Consider the following 16,929-nt stretch of genomic DNA (forward strand, 5'->3'; position numbering starts at 1 on the left):
CCCCGAATAGCCAGAGTAATATTGAAAAAGAAAAGCAAAGCTGGCGGCATCACAATTCCGGACTTCCAGCTCTATTACAATGCTGTCATCATCAAGACAGTATGGTACTGGCACAAAAACAGACACATAAATCAATGGAACAGAATCGAGAGCCCAGAAATGGACCCTCAACTCTATGGTCAACTCATCTTTGACAAAGCAGGAAAGAATGTCCAATGGCAAAAAGACAGTCTCTTCAACAAATGGTGTTGGGAAAATTGGACAGCCACATGCAGAAGAATGAAAGTGGACCATTTCCTTACACCACACACAAAAATAGACTCCAAATGGTTGAAAGATCTAAACGTGAGACAGGAGTCCATCAAAATTCTAAAGGAGAACACAGGCAGCAACCTCTTCGACCTCAGCCACAGCAACCTCTTCCTAGAAACATCACCAAAAGCAAGGGAAGCCAGGGCAAAAATGAACTATTGGGACTTCATCAAGATAAAAAGCTTTTGCACAGCAAAAGAAACAGTCCACAAAACCAAAAGACAACCGACTGAATGGGAGAAAATATTTGCAAATGACATATCAGATAAAGGGCTAGTATCCAAAATCTATAAAGAACTTATCAAACTCAACACCCAAAGAACAAATAATCCAATCAAGAAATGGGCAGAAGACATGAACAGACATTTTTCCAAAGAAGACATCCAAATGGCCAACAGACACATGAAAAAGTGCTCAACATCGCTCGGCATCAGGGAAATCCAAATCAAAACCTCAATGAGATACCACCTCACACCCGTCAGAATGGCTAAAATGAACAAGTCAGGAAACGACAGATGTTGGCGGGGATGTGGAGAAAGGGGAACCCTCCTACACTGTTGGTGGGAATGGAAGCTGGTGCAAACCCTCTGGAAAACAGTATGGAGGTTCCTCAAACAGTTGAAAATAGAGCTACCATACGATCCAGCAATTGCACTACTGGGTATTTACCACAAAGATACAAATGTAGGGATCCGAAGGGGTACGTGCACTCCAATGTTTATAGCAGCAATGTCCACAATAGCCAAACTGTGGAAAGAGCCAAATGTCCATCGACAGATGAATGGATAAAGAAGAGGTGGTATACATACACAATGGAATATTATGCAGCCATCAAAAGGAATGAAATTTTGCCATTTGCAACTACGTGGACGGAACTGGAGGGTGTTATGCTGCGTGAAATAAGTCAATCAGAGAAAGACATGTATCATATGACCTCACTGATATGAGGAATTCTTAATCTCAGGAAACAAACTGAGGTTTGCTAGAGTGGTGGCGGTTGGGAGTGATGGGGTGGCTGGGTGATAGACATTGGGGAGGGTATGTGCTATGTGAGCACTGTGAATTTTACAAGACTGATGAATCACGGATCTGTACTTCTGAAACAAATAATGCAATATACGTTAAGGAAAAAAAAAAGAAGAAGAAGAAGATAGCAGGAGGGGAAGAATAAAGGGGAGTAAGTCGGAGGGGGAGACGAACCTTGGGACACGATGGACTCTGAAAAACAAACTGAGGGTTCCGGAGGGGAGGAGAGTGGGGGGATGGGTTAACCTGGTGATGGGTATTAAAGAGGGCACATTCTGCGTGGATCACCAGGTGTTATGCACAAACAATGAATCATGGAACACTACATCAAAAATTAATGATGTAATGTATGGTGATTAACATAACAATAAAAAATTATTTTAAAAAAGAAAGAAAAAGATAAAAAAATGATAAAAACAAACAAAAACAGAACAAAACCAAAAAAAGCAGAATATGATAAAATCTGATCAGGCTGGTACATAGATCAATGCCACACACTAGATTTTGGGTGTATTTTGGTCTCTTAGAAGAAAGTGTTCAGAGAGTTGTTGTTATTCTTTTCTTCCATCTCCTGTTGAGTTCGTAGTTGTTCAGAATTGTTTGACCCCTATCTAGCTGTATTCCTGAGACCAGATGAAATCCAGGTCTCCTAGTCCTCTGCCATCTTGCTCCGCCCCTCAAATTTAATTTTTTCTCATTCATTTTCTTTCATTTCTTCACTGATTTTTTCATTTATTTAAACATTGTTTAAATTTATTTTTCATTTTAAAAGTTTATACTTAAACTCCAGGTGGTAAACATACAGTGTAATATCAGTTTCAGGTGTACAATTTAGTGATACAACACTCCCATATAACACCCGGTGCTCATCACAACATTCCCTTTTTATACTGCCTTGTTTTCATGTTCATGTTTCTTGCCTTTTCATTTTTCTCTAATCTAAAAAATAAAATTTACCCACAAATTTTCAAAGTCAATGTAACAAGGTGGTTTAGATTTTGTGGAAAGTTGCATTGATTGTTAAATATGGTTGATATTTGGCACTTTATGATATTGAATATTCTGATTTACAAATATCCTATGTACTGCTACTGATGAAGGTTAGTTGGAAGACAGGCAGGGACAAGGGGCCCCAGCCCTAAGAGGAAACTACCCTTAAAAGGATTTTGTACCATCCTGGAGGGAGCCCTTTACCTTTTCCCACATGATAGATAGGTGACAAAAACCTGATTGGATGACAGGCACAGGAAGGGTTAATCAAATTAAAACAAAGCCCATCAACAAGCTCATAAAACCCCCTAGATTTAGATACTCTGTTGACAACCCTATGAGTCTCCTTCCTCCTCAGGAGCTTTGTACTATCAGTTTGTTATCACTCAATAAACCTTGCTTTGCTGCCCACCACTCTGTCTGGTCTACCTCTTCATTCTTCGAAGTGGTATGACTAAGAAACATGGGCACCAATGGAGAAAAAGTCCTGTAACACTACTATTTTGTCTTGACAGCTTTCAATTGATTTGTACAATTTTATTCTAGAAATTCTTGCACAAATTTGAAGTTATCTCATAATATTACTGTAATTCTAAATCTTACAGTTTCTAAAATTACATAGTCTACCTACAGAAATACCAGTTAAAAGAAGTAGTTGTGTTACCAACTGTAATACTTTTCTCAAGACTTTTAAGCTTATTTTCAGGGTAAACCATGTTATCATCAGTGAATAATAACAGTCACACTTTTGGTTTTGGGAATGCTTATCCTTCTTTTAATTCTTTACCACATGTTAGGAGCTAAGAGACAATAAAAAATAGGAACATGGTAGTGGTACACTTTTTACATTTCTCACTTAAGAGAGAATTGGTTGGGTTTCATAATTTATTGGTTTGTCTATATTTATATTAGCTAGCTACCTTTCATAAATTTAAAATCTCCTTTGTATTTATAATACACTATAGGGTTTTGTTTCATCATAAATACATGTTAAATATATATGAATGTAGCTTTCTTATTTACTAAAATGTCATGTGCCTTTTGTCTTTCAGATATTAATCAGTATGGATAACTATATTAAGAGATTTCTTAAAGATGAGACATCTTAGCATTTCTGGGAAAATTTATACTGTTTATAATATATTACTCTTTTTTAGACCTTGGTGCATATAGTCTACCTTGTTTATATGTATATTTACATATATTATCAGGATGAAATTAATAGGACATTAAATTCACCATCTTGTTTTGTGCCATTCAGTGGAACTTACATTTGCAATGTTGTGCAATCACAAATCCTATTAAGCTTCAAAACATTTCATCACCCCCAAGGAAAACCACGGAATCCCCAGTCACTCCTCTGTCCTCCCTCCCTCCATTCCCAAGCAACCAATGTCTGTTTTCTGTCTACAGATTAACGCATTTGGGGATATTTCCTATATGGAGTCAGACCATATGGGACTTTTGAGTCTAGACCTTTTCCTTTCTTTGCTGGACTCTCTCATGCAAGTGTGGTCATGTCAGGAGTTGACTAGAGAATAGCTGGTGTCCCATTTGGGCCCAGTTTTGCTTAGAATGCAATGGCCTCCCATAAAATTCTGGAAATTGGCTGAAAATTTCTTCCATGTGTCTTGCTCATCCTCTAATAGGTGAGGGTGTTTCATGAGCTGGTATGGTGGGTTCACAGCAAAGCAAAAAGCAAGCCTTGCCCCCAAGCATTCACCAAGAGGCTGGTTGTGTCATATTTGCTCCAAACTGACTTGCCAAAACATGTCAAAGGCTAACCTATATTCAAGCTGTGGAGGAACGGGCCATCTCTTGAGTGGAGCCACAACATCCCATTACAGTGTATACAGGAAGGGAAGAATTTATGGCATTTTTATAGTCCAAGACTTCCTGGGATCAAGAGCCACTGAGATGTGAGCAACTGGAGACAGGGAGTAGAGACAATTACATAGAGGAGTATTGCTCAACAGGAAGAGAGCAATGACTCAAGAAATATGCAAGAAAGACTGTATTTGCATGTTGATGGAGAAATTTTTATGCATGAGGGAAAGGATAACAGAAGAGAGGGTCTTGTGCAAGAAGTAGAGTTCCAGATTTATTGCATGGTGGATGGATTAGCTATGATTAGAAACATAAACAATTCATTCACAATACCCAAGGAGAAGGGTGCATTTCTGAGCAAGGATATTAAAAGGGATTGGTGTAGTGGTGGGATTTTTGTGAAGCAGTCTTTTGATTGCTTCAGTTTTCTAAATGGAATATGATGTTCATTGATGGGTGAATGAATAAAGAAAATAAAGTGATTTTATATATATATATAATATAATATGTATATATATTTCAGGCATTAAATATGTATATATATATATATATTTCAGGCATTAAAAATAGAATAGAAATCTTGCATTTGTGATGACATGGATGAAACTTGAGGACATGATACTACATAAAATAAGTCAGACAGTGAAAAACAAATACTGTATGATTTCATGTATATGTGGAATCAAAAAATAATAATAAATAACCCACTGAACACATAGATAAGAATAGATTGTGTTTGCCTGTTGGAGGTCAGGGGTTTGGAGATATGGGTGACATGGTCAAAGGGTAAACCTTCCTGTTATAAAAGAAATAAATTATGGAGCTGTAGTGTGCAAAGTGGTGAGTATAGTTAGTAATACTGTACTGTACATTGAAAATTGCTAAAAGAGTAGCTCTTAAATGAAATAAGCCCTAACTATATGGTCAATTAAGGATGCAAGAATATATGATGAGGTAAAGATAGTCCTTTCAATAAATGATTCTTGAAAACCTCAACAGCTACATGTAAAAGAATGAAATTAGAGCACTTTCTTACACCATACACAAAAATAACAGATTAAAGCCTAAAAGTGAGATGTAAAAGCACATTTCTGCAGATATAGGCCTTAACAACATACCTATGAATATGTCTTTTCAGGCAAGAGAAAGAAAAGTAAAAAATAAACTATTGGGCTTACATCAATATAAAAAGATTTTGTACAGTGAAGGCAATCAATATCAAAACAGAAAGTCAATCTACTGGAAGGGAGAATGTATTTGCAAATGAAATATCCACTAAGGGTTTAATACCCAAAATACATAAAGAACTTATACAACTTACCACCTAAAAAACAATCTGATTTAAAAATGGGGAGAGGACCTGAATAGATATTCTTCCAAAAAAAGACACACAGGTGTACACATGAAAGATACTCAACATCACTAATCATTAGGGAAATGCAAATCAAAACTGCTATCAAATATCACTATACATCTGTTCAAATGGCTAAAATAAAAAAGACAAGCAGTAACAAGTATTGCCAAGGATGTGGAGAAAAAGAAACCTTTGTACAATGTTGGTGGGAATATGAATTGCTGCAATCACTATGGAAAACAGTATAGAGGTTCCTCAAAAACTTAAAAATAGAAATTCCATTTGATTCAAAAATTCCACTACTGGATATTTACTTTGAGAAAATGAAAACACTAATTCAAACTTGCAACCCCAAGATCAAGAGTCACCTAAGTCAGCCAGATGCACCCCAAAACACTAACTCAAAGAAATATCTTCACCCCTGTTTACTGCACCATTATTTAAAACAGCCATAATATCGAAGCAACTAAAGTGTCCTATGATAGATGAATGGATAAAGAATATATTCTTTATCTATATTAGAATACTATACAGTCCTAAAAATGGATGACATTTTGCCATTGGTGACAACATGGATAGACCTAGAGGGTACTACACTAAGTAAAATAAATCAGACTGAGAAAGACAAATGATTTCACTCATGTGGAATCTAAAAAACAAAACAAATGAATAAGCAAACAATAAAAAGCAGAATCAGACTTATAAATACTGAGAAGAAACTGGTGGTTGCCAGAGGGAAAGGTTGTCAGGCAATGGGCAAAATGGGAGAAGTCAGCATGAGATAGTCTTCCAGTTATGGAATAAAGAAGTCATGGGAATAAAAGGTACAGCATAGGGAATACAATCAATGATGTTGTGTAACATTGTATGGTGACAGATGGTAGTTACACTTGTGATGAGTATAGCATAACATATAGAGATGCTGGATCACTATATTGTACACCTGAAACTAATGTAACATTTGTGTCAACTATACTTAAATAGGGGCGCCTGCGTGGCTCAGTCGTTAAGCGTCTGCCTTTGGCTCAGGTCATGATCTCAGAGTCCTGGGATCGAGCCCCATATTGGGCTCCCTGTTTCCCGGGAAGCCTGCTTCTCCCTCTCCCACTCCCCCTGCTTGTGTTTCCTCTCTTGCTCTGTCTCTCTCTGTCAAATAAATAAACAAAATCTTTTAAAAAATAAACTATACTTAAATAAAAACTGAATGCCAAATGAACACATTTCCAAATAAGCAAACACTGGTAGGTATTGTTGCTAGCAGACCTACCCTACAAGAAATGGTAAATACTGCAGCTTGAATACAGGTGACACCAAACAGTCCCTCAAATACACATGAAGAAAAGAAAAAAATAAAACACTAGTAAATAATATTGTAAAAGTAAAACTAAGAGATAGTCTAAATACATTTTTTGCTTTTCTTCTTTAAACTAATTAAAGGAAACTGTATAAAACAATAATAATAAAACTACATTGTTGGGTTAAATCAAGATATAATTTTCAGGACCAAAAAGTACAAAAGATAGAAGAAATGGAGTGATGTTAGAGTGACGTTTTTATATTTTACTAGAATGAAGTGATAACATCTGATAAATTCTAAAAACTAAAAATATTTTTGTAGTGCCTATAGCAACAACTAAGAAAATGGCAAAAAAAAATATATAGTGGAAACACCAAGAAAGTTGTTATAATGATATACTAGAACAAAAAAATTTAAAAAAACTAATTGTAACATTTATACAGTAATAAGCAACAAAAGGAATAGACTACTAGTAGAACAACATTCAAAAATATCTTGCTGAACAAAGAAGCTGGATACAAAAGATGTTTACATTTATATGAAGATCAAGAAAAAGCAAACTTAGTCTATTTGTTTAGAAATCATAATAGTGGAGGATATAGATAAAACTAGTGATTGTTTGTGTGGCACCTGGGTGGCTCAGTCAGTTAAGCTCCCAATTCTTGAATTCAGCTCAGGTCATGATCTCATGATCCATGCCATTCACTATATCATAATTCAGGTTACATTTGTCAAAGTGTCCTCCAATACATTTGGAGATAAAAACTATATACTTATATCTATATATTTTACTGAATGTAAATTACACCTTTAAAAACACTGGGTGAAAAAAGAAAAAAAAACAGGATGTATAACACAAAATGATTCGTATGTATTTAAAGTGAAAAAGGCCCCAAAACAGTATTGTGTATTTTGTAAAAAACCACGTATTCCAACAAGGAGGAGTCAGGGCTAGATGTCTTCAATGGTGAATTCTACCAAATATTTTTTAAAAAAACTGAAACCAGTCTTTTTCAAACTCATGTAAAATAGAGAAAAAGAGAGCACTTCCTCCTTCTGAGGCTATCATTGCCCTAATACCAAAGGAAAAAAAAAAAAGAGAAAGAAAGAAAGAAAAGAAGAGAAATGAAAATTATAGACCAATAGCCAAATTCTAGAAAGAGCCTAAATGTCCATCAACTGATGTGGTGTATATAAATATACAATGGAATATTACTCAGCCATAAAGAAGAATGAAATCTTGCCATTTGCAATGATGCAGATGGAGCTAGACCTTATTATGCTAAGTGAAATAAGTCATTCAGAGAAAGACAAATACCATATGATTTCATTTATATGTTAAATTTAGGAAACAAAACAAATGCTCATAGGGGGAAAAATAGAAAGGAAAACGAAGAAAGACTTTTAACTATAAAGAACAAACTAAGAGTTACCAGAAGGCAGGTGGGTGGGAATATGGATTAAGTGTGTTGTATGTAAGTGTCGAATCACTAAATTGTATATCTGAAACTAGTATCACACTGTGTGTTAACTAAGTGAAATTTAATAAAAGCTAAACAAAGACAAAATACACACACACAAAAGAAAACAACAGGTCTTGGTGACACGGTGGGAAAAGGGAACTTTCCCACACTGTTGGTGGGAATACAAATTGCTATAGCCAATCTAGAAAACAGTATGGAGTTTCCTCAAAAAATCCTACCATCCAGCAATCACTTGACTAAATGTTTACTCAAAGAATACAAAAATATTAATTTAAAGATATATAGATGATAGATAGATAGATAGATAGATAGATAGATAGATAGATAGATAGATGATAGATAGATAGATATACACAATGAAAAAATAACCATAAAAAAAGAATGAAATTTAGAGGAGTTAAGAAGGCAGAGAAGTAGGGGACCCTAATTTCTTCTGGTCCCTGCATTTCAGCTAGATAGTGATCAAATCATTCTAAATACCTGTGAATCAATGGGAGATCTGAGAAAGGAATTGCTGCAATTCTACAAATAGAAAAGTGATCACTTTTTGAGGTAGGAGGTGCAAAGATGTGAATCTGGGGTGATATATATTAGAAGATACAGTGCAGAGGGGAGGGAACTTGCTTAAGGAGGTTACCAGAAAGTATTATAAGCAGCAGAGCACAAAACCCAAGCTTTTAGAAGTCTGCTACAGTTGAGGATGTCTCTGGCTTAAAGGTGCTCAGGTGGTGAAGCAGGGCAGAATCCCAGGTAGCACAGCATGGTCTCAGGATCCCTGGGGTCACAAAAAGAACAAGGGTGCATGAGTGTGGCAGAGTTCTCAAGCATAGGAACAGGGAAGCCAGCTGAAAGTAGTGAGGCTAGGCTCTGGCTCTCTGCTTAGTGTTGCCATAAACTGGGAACCACTGTATGGTCATGTGACTGCTCTCTGAGCAGGGGCTCAGCAAAATGCAGAAGCCCAGCATGGCCCACTTCCATCCCCTGGGAGGAAGTGCACAGGTCCATGCCACAGGAGTTCATAAAGTTTGGAGACCGGAAACTGGGTCAGATACTTGACATAAAAACACTGTCACAGGCTTAGTGAACACAGAGTTCAGATGGAAACCAGGGAGATAAGAGTGATTGGCTATTTTTCTGTGAGGGCTCACTGAAGAGTGGGGGGGATGCAAGCTTTCAGCTCCAGGGCTAGAGATCTGGGTATTGCCATTTTCATCCTCCCCATTGGTGTAGAAAGCCTTCAGGGAGCAAAGTGGCACCACATAGTGAATTCTGGAGCCACTTACACTGAGCCTGGGCCCCTGGCAAGGGGGGGTCCAATTCCTCCAGAGTAAAGTCACCTGAGAATCAGCACAACAGGCCCCTCCTCCAGAGAACCAGCAAGAAAAACCAGCTAACACCAAGTTTAACAATCATAGAGAACTGCAAAACTTTAGCTCTTTGGAAAAATATTATATAGCATTCCTGGTTTTTTATTATTCTGTAGTCTTGCAGTTTTATTTTATTACCTTTTTTTTGCTATTTTCTTATTTTATCAATTCTTTTCTTAATTCTTTTTTAATTTTTATTCATATATATATATTTTTTTGGTTTCCTGTCATTGTATTTTATCTTATTTTTATATATATATAAATTTTTCTTTCTTTCCTATTTTGGGATCTAATTTCTTTTAACAGACCAAAATACACCCAGGATCTAGTTTACTGTTTTGTTCTGTTTTACTTCTTGTTTGATTTTTTCTTACTGTGTTTTCTGTTTTCTTCTGGCTTGTTTTCTATGTATTTTTCTGGTGTTGTTGCTATATTTTTGTCATTTCTCTCTCTTTCATCTATTCTTTTCTGGACATAATGATGAGATGGAGAAACTTACCTGAAAAGAAAAAACAGGAGGCAGTACTCACAGCCAGGGATTTAATCAATATGGATATAAGTGAGATGTCAGAACTAGAATTCAAAACAACTATTATAAAGATACTAGCTGGGGGCGCCTGGTTGGCTCAGTCATTAAGCGTCTGCCTTCAGCTCAGGTCATCATCCCAAGGTCCTGGGATCGAGTCCCACATCGGGCTCCCTGCTCGGCAGGAGGCCTGCTTCTCCCTCTCTCACTCCACCTGCTTGTGTTCCCTCTCTCTGTGTGTCTCTGTCTCTGTCAAATAAATAAATAAAATCTTTAAAAAAAATAAAGATACTAGCTGGGATTGAAAACAGCATAGAAGAGACTAGAGAATCCCTTACTGGAGAAATAAAAGAACTAAAATCTAATCAGGCCAAAATTAAAAATATGATTATTGAGATGTAGTTCCAAAAGGAGACTCTCACTGCTAGGATAAAAGAGGCAGAAAAGAGTCGGTGATATGGAAGACAAAATGATAGAGAACAAGGAAGCTGAGAAAGAGAGAAAAAGACAACTACTGGACAACAAAGGGAGAATTCAAGAAATCAGCAATACCAAAAGCAAAATAACATTCGAATAATAGGGGTCCCAGAAGAGGAGGAGAGAGGAGCAGAAGGTTTATTTAAACAAATTATAGCTGAAAACTTCCTTAATCTGGGGAAGGAAACAGGCATTCAAGTCCAGGAGGCACAGAGAACTTCCCTCAAAATCAATAAAAACACCCTGACATGTAACAGTGAAGCTTGCAAATTGCAGAGATAAAGAAAAAAAATCCTGAAAGCCGCTTGGAACAAGAGGTCCTTAACCTACAAGGGTAGAAACATAAGGCTGGCAGCAGACCTATATGCAGAGACATGGCAGGCCAGAAAGGACAGACATAATATACTCAAAGTGCTAAACGGGGAAAATATGTAGCCAAAAATACTTTATCCAGCAAGGCTGTCATTCAGGATAGGAGGAGAGATAAAGAGCTTCCAGGACAAACAAAAACTAAAGGAATTCATGAACACTAAACAAGACCTGCAAGAAATATTAAAGGGGATCCTTTGTACGAAGAGAGAGTCCAAAAGTAATAAAGACCAGAAAGGAACAGAGGCAATCTACAGAAACAGCGACCTTAGAGGTAATACAATGGAACTAAATTCATATCTTTCAATAGTTACTCTCAATGTAAATGGACTAAAAGCTCCAATCAAAAGACACAGGGTATCCGATTGGATAAAACAAACAAACAAACAAACAAAAAAACCAAGACCCATCCATATGCTGTCTACAAGAGTCATTTTAGACACAAAGTCACCTTCAGATTGAAAGTGAGGGGGTAGAGAAAAATTTATCATGCCAATGGACATCAAAAGAAAGCTGGAGTAGCCATCCTTATATCAGACAAACTAGATTTTAAACCAAATACTATAGTAAGAGATGAAAGACAATATATCATTATAAAAGGGTCTATCCAACAAGAAGATCCAACAAGTATGAATATTTATGTCCTTAACTTGGGAGCAGCCAATTACATAAACCAATTAAATAAAATTAAAGAAACACATTGAAAATAATAGAATAGTAGGAGACTTTAACAACCCCACAGCAATGGACAGCTCATCTAAGCAGAAGATCAACAGGGAACAATGGCTTTGAATGACACACTGGACCAGATGGACTTCACAGATTAACATTTCATCCTAAAGCAACAGAATACATATTCTTCTTGAGTGCACATTGAACATTCTCCAGAATATATCACATACTGGGTCACAAATCAGGTCTCAACCAGTACCAAAAGATTGGGATTATTCCCTGCATATTTTCAGACCACAGTGCTTTAAAACTTGAACTCAATCACAAGAGAAAATTTGTAAGGAACACAAATACATGCAGATTAAAGGGCATCCTACTAAAGAACAAGTGGGTCAACCAAGAAATTAAGGAACAATTTTAAAAATTCATGGAAACCAATGAAAATGAAAACATGACAGTTAAGAAACTTTGGGATGCAGGCATCCCAATGGGATGTATATAGAGAAATATATAGTGATACAAGCATTTCTCAAGAAACAAGAAAAGTCTCAAACACACAAGCTAACCTAAAATACCTAAAGTATTTTAGGTATTTTAACCTAAAATAACCTAAAATACCTAAAATACCTAAAGAGGCTGGAAAAAGAAAAGCAAATAAGACCTAAATCCAGCAGGAAGAGAGAAATGATAAAGATTAGAGCAGAAATCAGTGAAATAGAAATCAAAAGAACAGTAGAACAGATGAATGAAACTAGAAGCTGGCTCTTTGAAAGAATTAATAAGATCACTAAACCCCTAGCCAGACCTATCAAAAAGAAAAGAGAAAGGACCCAAATAAATAAAATCATTAATGAAAGAGGAGAGATTACAACTAACACCAAAGAAATACAAAAAGATATGAGAATATTATGAGCAATTATATGCCAAAAAAATTAGGCAATCTGGAAAAAATGGATGCATTCCTAGGAACATATAAACTACCAAAACTGAAACAGGAAGAAATAGAAAACCTGAACAGACCCATAACCATCAAAACAATTAAATCAGTAATCAAAAATCTCCGAAAAAACAGGAATCCAAGGCCTGCTAGCCTCCCAGCGGAATTCTACCAAACATTTAAAGAAGAATTAGTACCTATTTTCCTGAAGCTATTTCAAAAATAGAAATGAAAGGAGGACGTCCAAATGCATTCTATGAGGCCAGCATTACTTTGTTCCCAAAACCAAAGACCCCACCAAAATGGAGAATTACAGACTAATATCCCTGATGAACATGAATGCAAAAATTCTCAGCAAGATACTAGCTAATAGGATCCAACAGTACATTAAAAGCATAATTTACCACAACCAAGTGGGATTTATTCCTGGACTACAAGGGTGGTTCAACAACTGCAAATCAATAAGTGTGATACACCACATTAATAAAAGAAAGGACAAGAACAATATGATCCTCTCAATAGATGCAGTAAAACCATTTGACAATATACAGCATCTTTTCTTGATTAAATCTCTCTGCAGGGTAGGGACAGAGGGAACATAACTCAATATCAAAAGCCATATACAAAAAGCCCACAGCAAATATCATCCTCAATGGAGAAAAAATGAGAGCTTTTCCCCTAAGGTCAGGAACACAACAGAGATGCCCACTCTCACCTACTGTTATTCAAAACAGTACTGGAAGTCCTAGCCTCAGCAATGAGACAACAAAAGAAATAAGAGGCATCCAACTCAAAAAAGAAGAAATCAAACTTTGCTCTTCCCAGATGACATGATATTCTATGTGGAAAACCCAAAAGATTCCACCTCAAAATCATGAGAACACAAACAGGAATTCAGCAAAGTGTCAGGATACAAAATCAATACACATTAACAATGAGGCAGAAAAACAGAAATCAAAGAATCGATCCCATTTACAATTGCACCAAAAACCATAAGATACCTAGGAATAAATCTAACCAAAGAGGAAAAAGATCTGTACTCTGAAAACTATAGAACACTTATGAAAGGAATTGAGGAAGACACAAAAAAATGGAAAAACATTCCATGCCCACAGATCGGAAGAGCAAATATCGTTGAAATGTCTATGCCACCCAATCATTCTACGCATTCAATGCAATCCCTATCAAAATATAATCAACATTATTCACAGAGTGGAACAAACAATCCTAAAATTTGTATGGAACCAAAAAAGACCCTGAATAGCCAAAGGAACATTGAAATGTTGGACTTCAAACTATATTACAAAGCTGCAATCATCAAGACCGTATGGTACTGACACAAAAACAGACACCATAGATCAGTGGAACAGAATAGAGATCCCAGAAATGGACCCTCAACTCTATGGTCAACTAATCTTCAACAAAGCAGGAAAGAATATCCAATGGAAAAAAAGACAGTCTCTTCAGCAAATGGTGTTGGTAAAATTGGACAGCCACCTGCAGAAAAATGAAACTTACCACTTTCTTACAGCATACAAAAAAATAAATCAAAAATGGATGAAAGACCTAAATGTGACAAAGGAATCCATCACAGTCCTAGAGGAGAACACAGGCCATAACCTCTTTGACCTCACCCGCAGCAACTTCTTGCAAGACATGTCTCCAAAGGCAAGGGAAACAAAAGCAAAAATAAACTATTGGGACTTCATCAGGATCAAAACTTTTGCAAAGCAAAGGAATCAGTTGACAAAACTGAAAGACAACCTACAGAATGGGCCATGCATGGGGGAAGGGAAAGAGTTACAAAATAGTCCTTACTCTCCCAATGTAGCCTGGGAGGTGTTTAAAGAGCTGACTCTTCTCTCATGGGAAAGAAAAGGTTCTTAGAAGCCTCCTTACTGGGACAACAGATCCGCAGGTTCCCAGCCTGGGCTAGTGCATGTCCTCCTGTGAAGCTTACATCACCTTTTGTAGCCTCTGGAGATCCAGCATTCTCTCCCAGCATCATGCTACTTGATTCCTTTGTCCCTCTGATGGCCCTACTGGATTAGACTTGGGACAACCCTGAGCTAGCTCTCCTTTCACTGTGGCCTGCCTCCAAAACAGAGGAAGGTCCCTTTCATCGTTTGTCTCAAAACCATTGCAGCAACCAAGACTTTCTTGAATCCAGCACTGTAGTAGCTGTGGGCTCTTTTCTCATCCCCCAGAATTTCTGACCTGGTTCACTTTGCTCCCTCCCAACTAAAATATGCATTTACTGAAATCCCCAAGTAGCTCTTTTGAAGTCTCCCACCTGCACACCTATTGATGTGATGGAGCAGGTACTTCAAAACACCCTTTCCTGTTTGAAGGGGATGGTTTCAGACTCAGACTACTGCTCATTCCAAATGAATCTTCATAAATTCTCTCTCCTCTTTACTCTCTCTTTTTTTAAAGATTTTATTTATTTATTTGAGAGATAGAGAGCACAAGCAGGGGCAAGGGGCAGAGAGAGAGGGAGAAGCAAACTCCCTCCTGTGCAGGGAGCCCAATGCAGGGCTCAATCCCAGGACCCTGAGAGATCATGACCTGAGCTGAAAGGCAGACGCTTAACTGAATGAGCCATCCAGGCCACCCCTCCTCTCTACTCGCTTGACATATTTAATTTTTCATGTGGATGAAACTACTCTGGATGACTAGTCTGAGAATCATAAAACCATTTAAAAATAATTTTCTTATAAATTCTACATATGATTGTATCTTTCACACCCTCTTTAATATTTGAGTCAAATATAAGGCAGCAAGATTCATTTTAAAGTACTGGTTCTTATATACTGGAGGCAGTGGGACACTCATTTTTGTGGGACACCCACTTTTTTGGAGTAGCTTCTGTCTATACCTTCCAGGAAAACAAAGTGATTGTAAGGCAACAGATCTCAAATAAATGAGCTAGAGGGTAAAGTAATTTAAGCACTTATTTTAAACAGGAATTATAAATAAAGGTACCAAGAAAGAAACCAAAGTTAGATAACAAATTCATTGTATTTGAATAGAAGTTAAAGGAGAAATCAGATAGTGAGGCAAACGCTTATTTCCATCTATGTCATTAGTAATTTCCACTTTGATTTCTTTCTGTGACTTCTCCAGTTGTCTCTCTTCTGTTAAACAGAATCTTCATAGGATTGCCTTGGAGATAGATTGCCACTGACTTCAGTAAGTTTTGAGATATCCAGGTCTTTCAAATTGTATTTTCCCCCTCACTAATCATATTGAATTAAGAAAGATTTTTCTTAGTGATACTAGCCTCCCTCCTTCCAACAGTATCTTATCTCTCCATTGGTATGTAGGTTTTTAACTGCACTCTTCATGCCTTTGGACTGAGCACATTGAGATGGTAAGGGTGGGGCCCTGATGTATATACAATGTTCTTTTTGTCTTTGTCCACAATCAGTTTGCTTCATTAGAACTAATGTTAAACAAATTTAACGGGGAAGGTTTTACATACTATAAGGGTGAATAATTTTTTACTAATTTATGTTTAAGTTTAAAAACTCACAATGAAAATTAAAACAAGAAGTGAGGAGATAGGGGAAGGAAAATTGATTGGGAGTGATTTGGGATTGCCCAGAAGCAAGGGGATACACACAGGATGTAATGGGAGAGTCCGTTTGTAAATGAAAAATTGGATTCTCAGACACCCTGGGAACAGAGCTCAGAGATGTGACAATGGAAAAACAGGAGTGTCCCTTTTGTTCATTATTAAATCTCCATCAATTTTGTTCATTATTAAATCTCCATCAGCTGTCAAATGTCTGGCAAGTGACAAATGTATAGTCAGTTAATATGTGTCCAAAGATCTCAAGTGTGTGACCTTTCAACCAAAACTGGAAATTCATATTTTGTTTGACTAACATAAAACTTAAAATTGGGGGATTTTAATTTTTAATTATAATTTGTAGTATCTCATTTAAAAATTGGTGACTAGTAGCACCAAGTCAATATCCATCTAAGATGCTAATTTGCTGGAGGTAAATTTTAAGCAGACATTTCCCTCCATTTCCCAGTCTTCATTACTGTCCATCTCCCCACACCACCCTGCCTCACACACCCACTTTACCCCATCTACAGTCTGTGGCCATTTGAGATTGAATTTCATGCATCCATTGCCTAAACCAAGGTCTTGCCATCATGTAACTCTATGGCTTCATCAATTCCAGGCCCTGCGAAGACTCTGCAGGTTTCTATGCTTTTGATTGCAAATTATTTCATGTTCTTCCTGGAAGTGGGCTTGGCATATATTATACGTCTGAGT

The sequence above is a fragment of the Eumetopias jubatus genome, unplaced genomic scaffold (assembly GCF_037043125.1).
Source record: "Eumetopias jubatus isolate StellerSeaLion01/CBP00866 unplaced genomic scaffold, mEumJub1_p1.0 scaffold_5, whole genome shotgun sequence".
Lineage (NCBI taxonomy): Eukaryota > Metazoa > Chordata > Mammalia > Carnivora > Otariidae > Eumetopias > Eumetopias jubatus.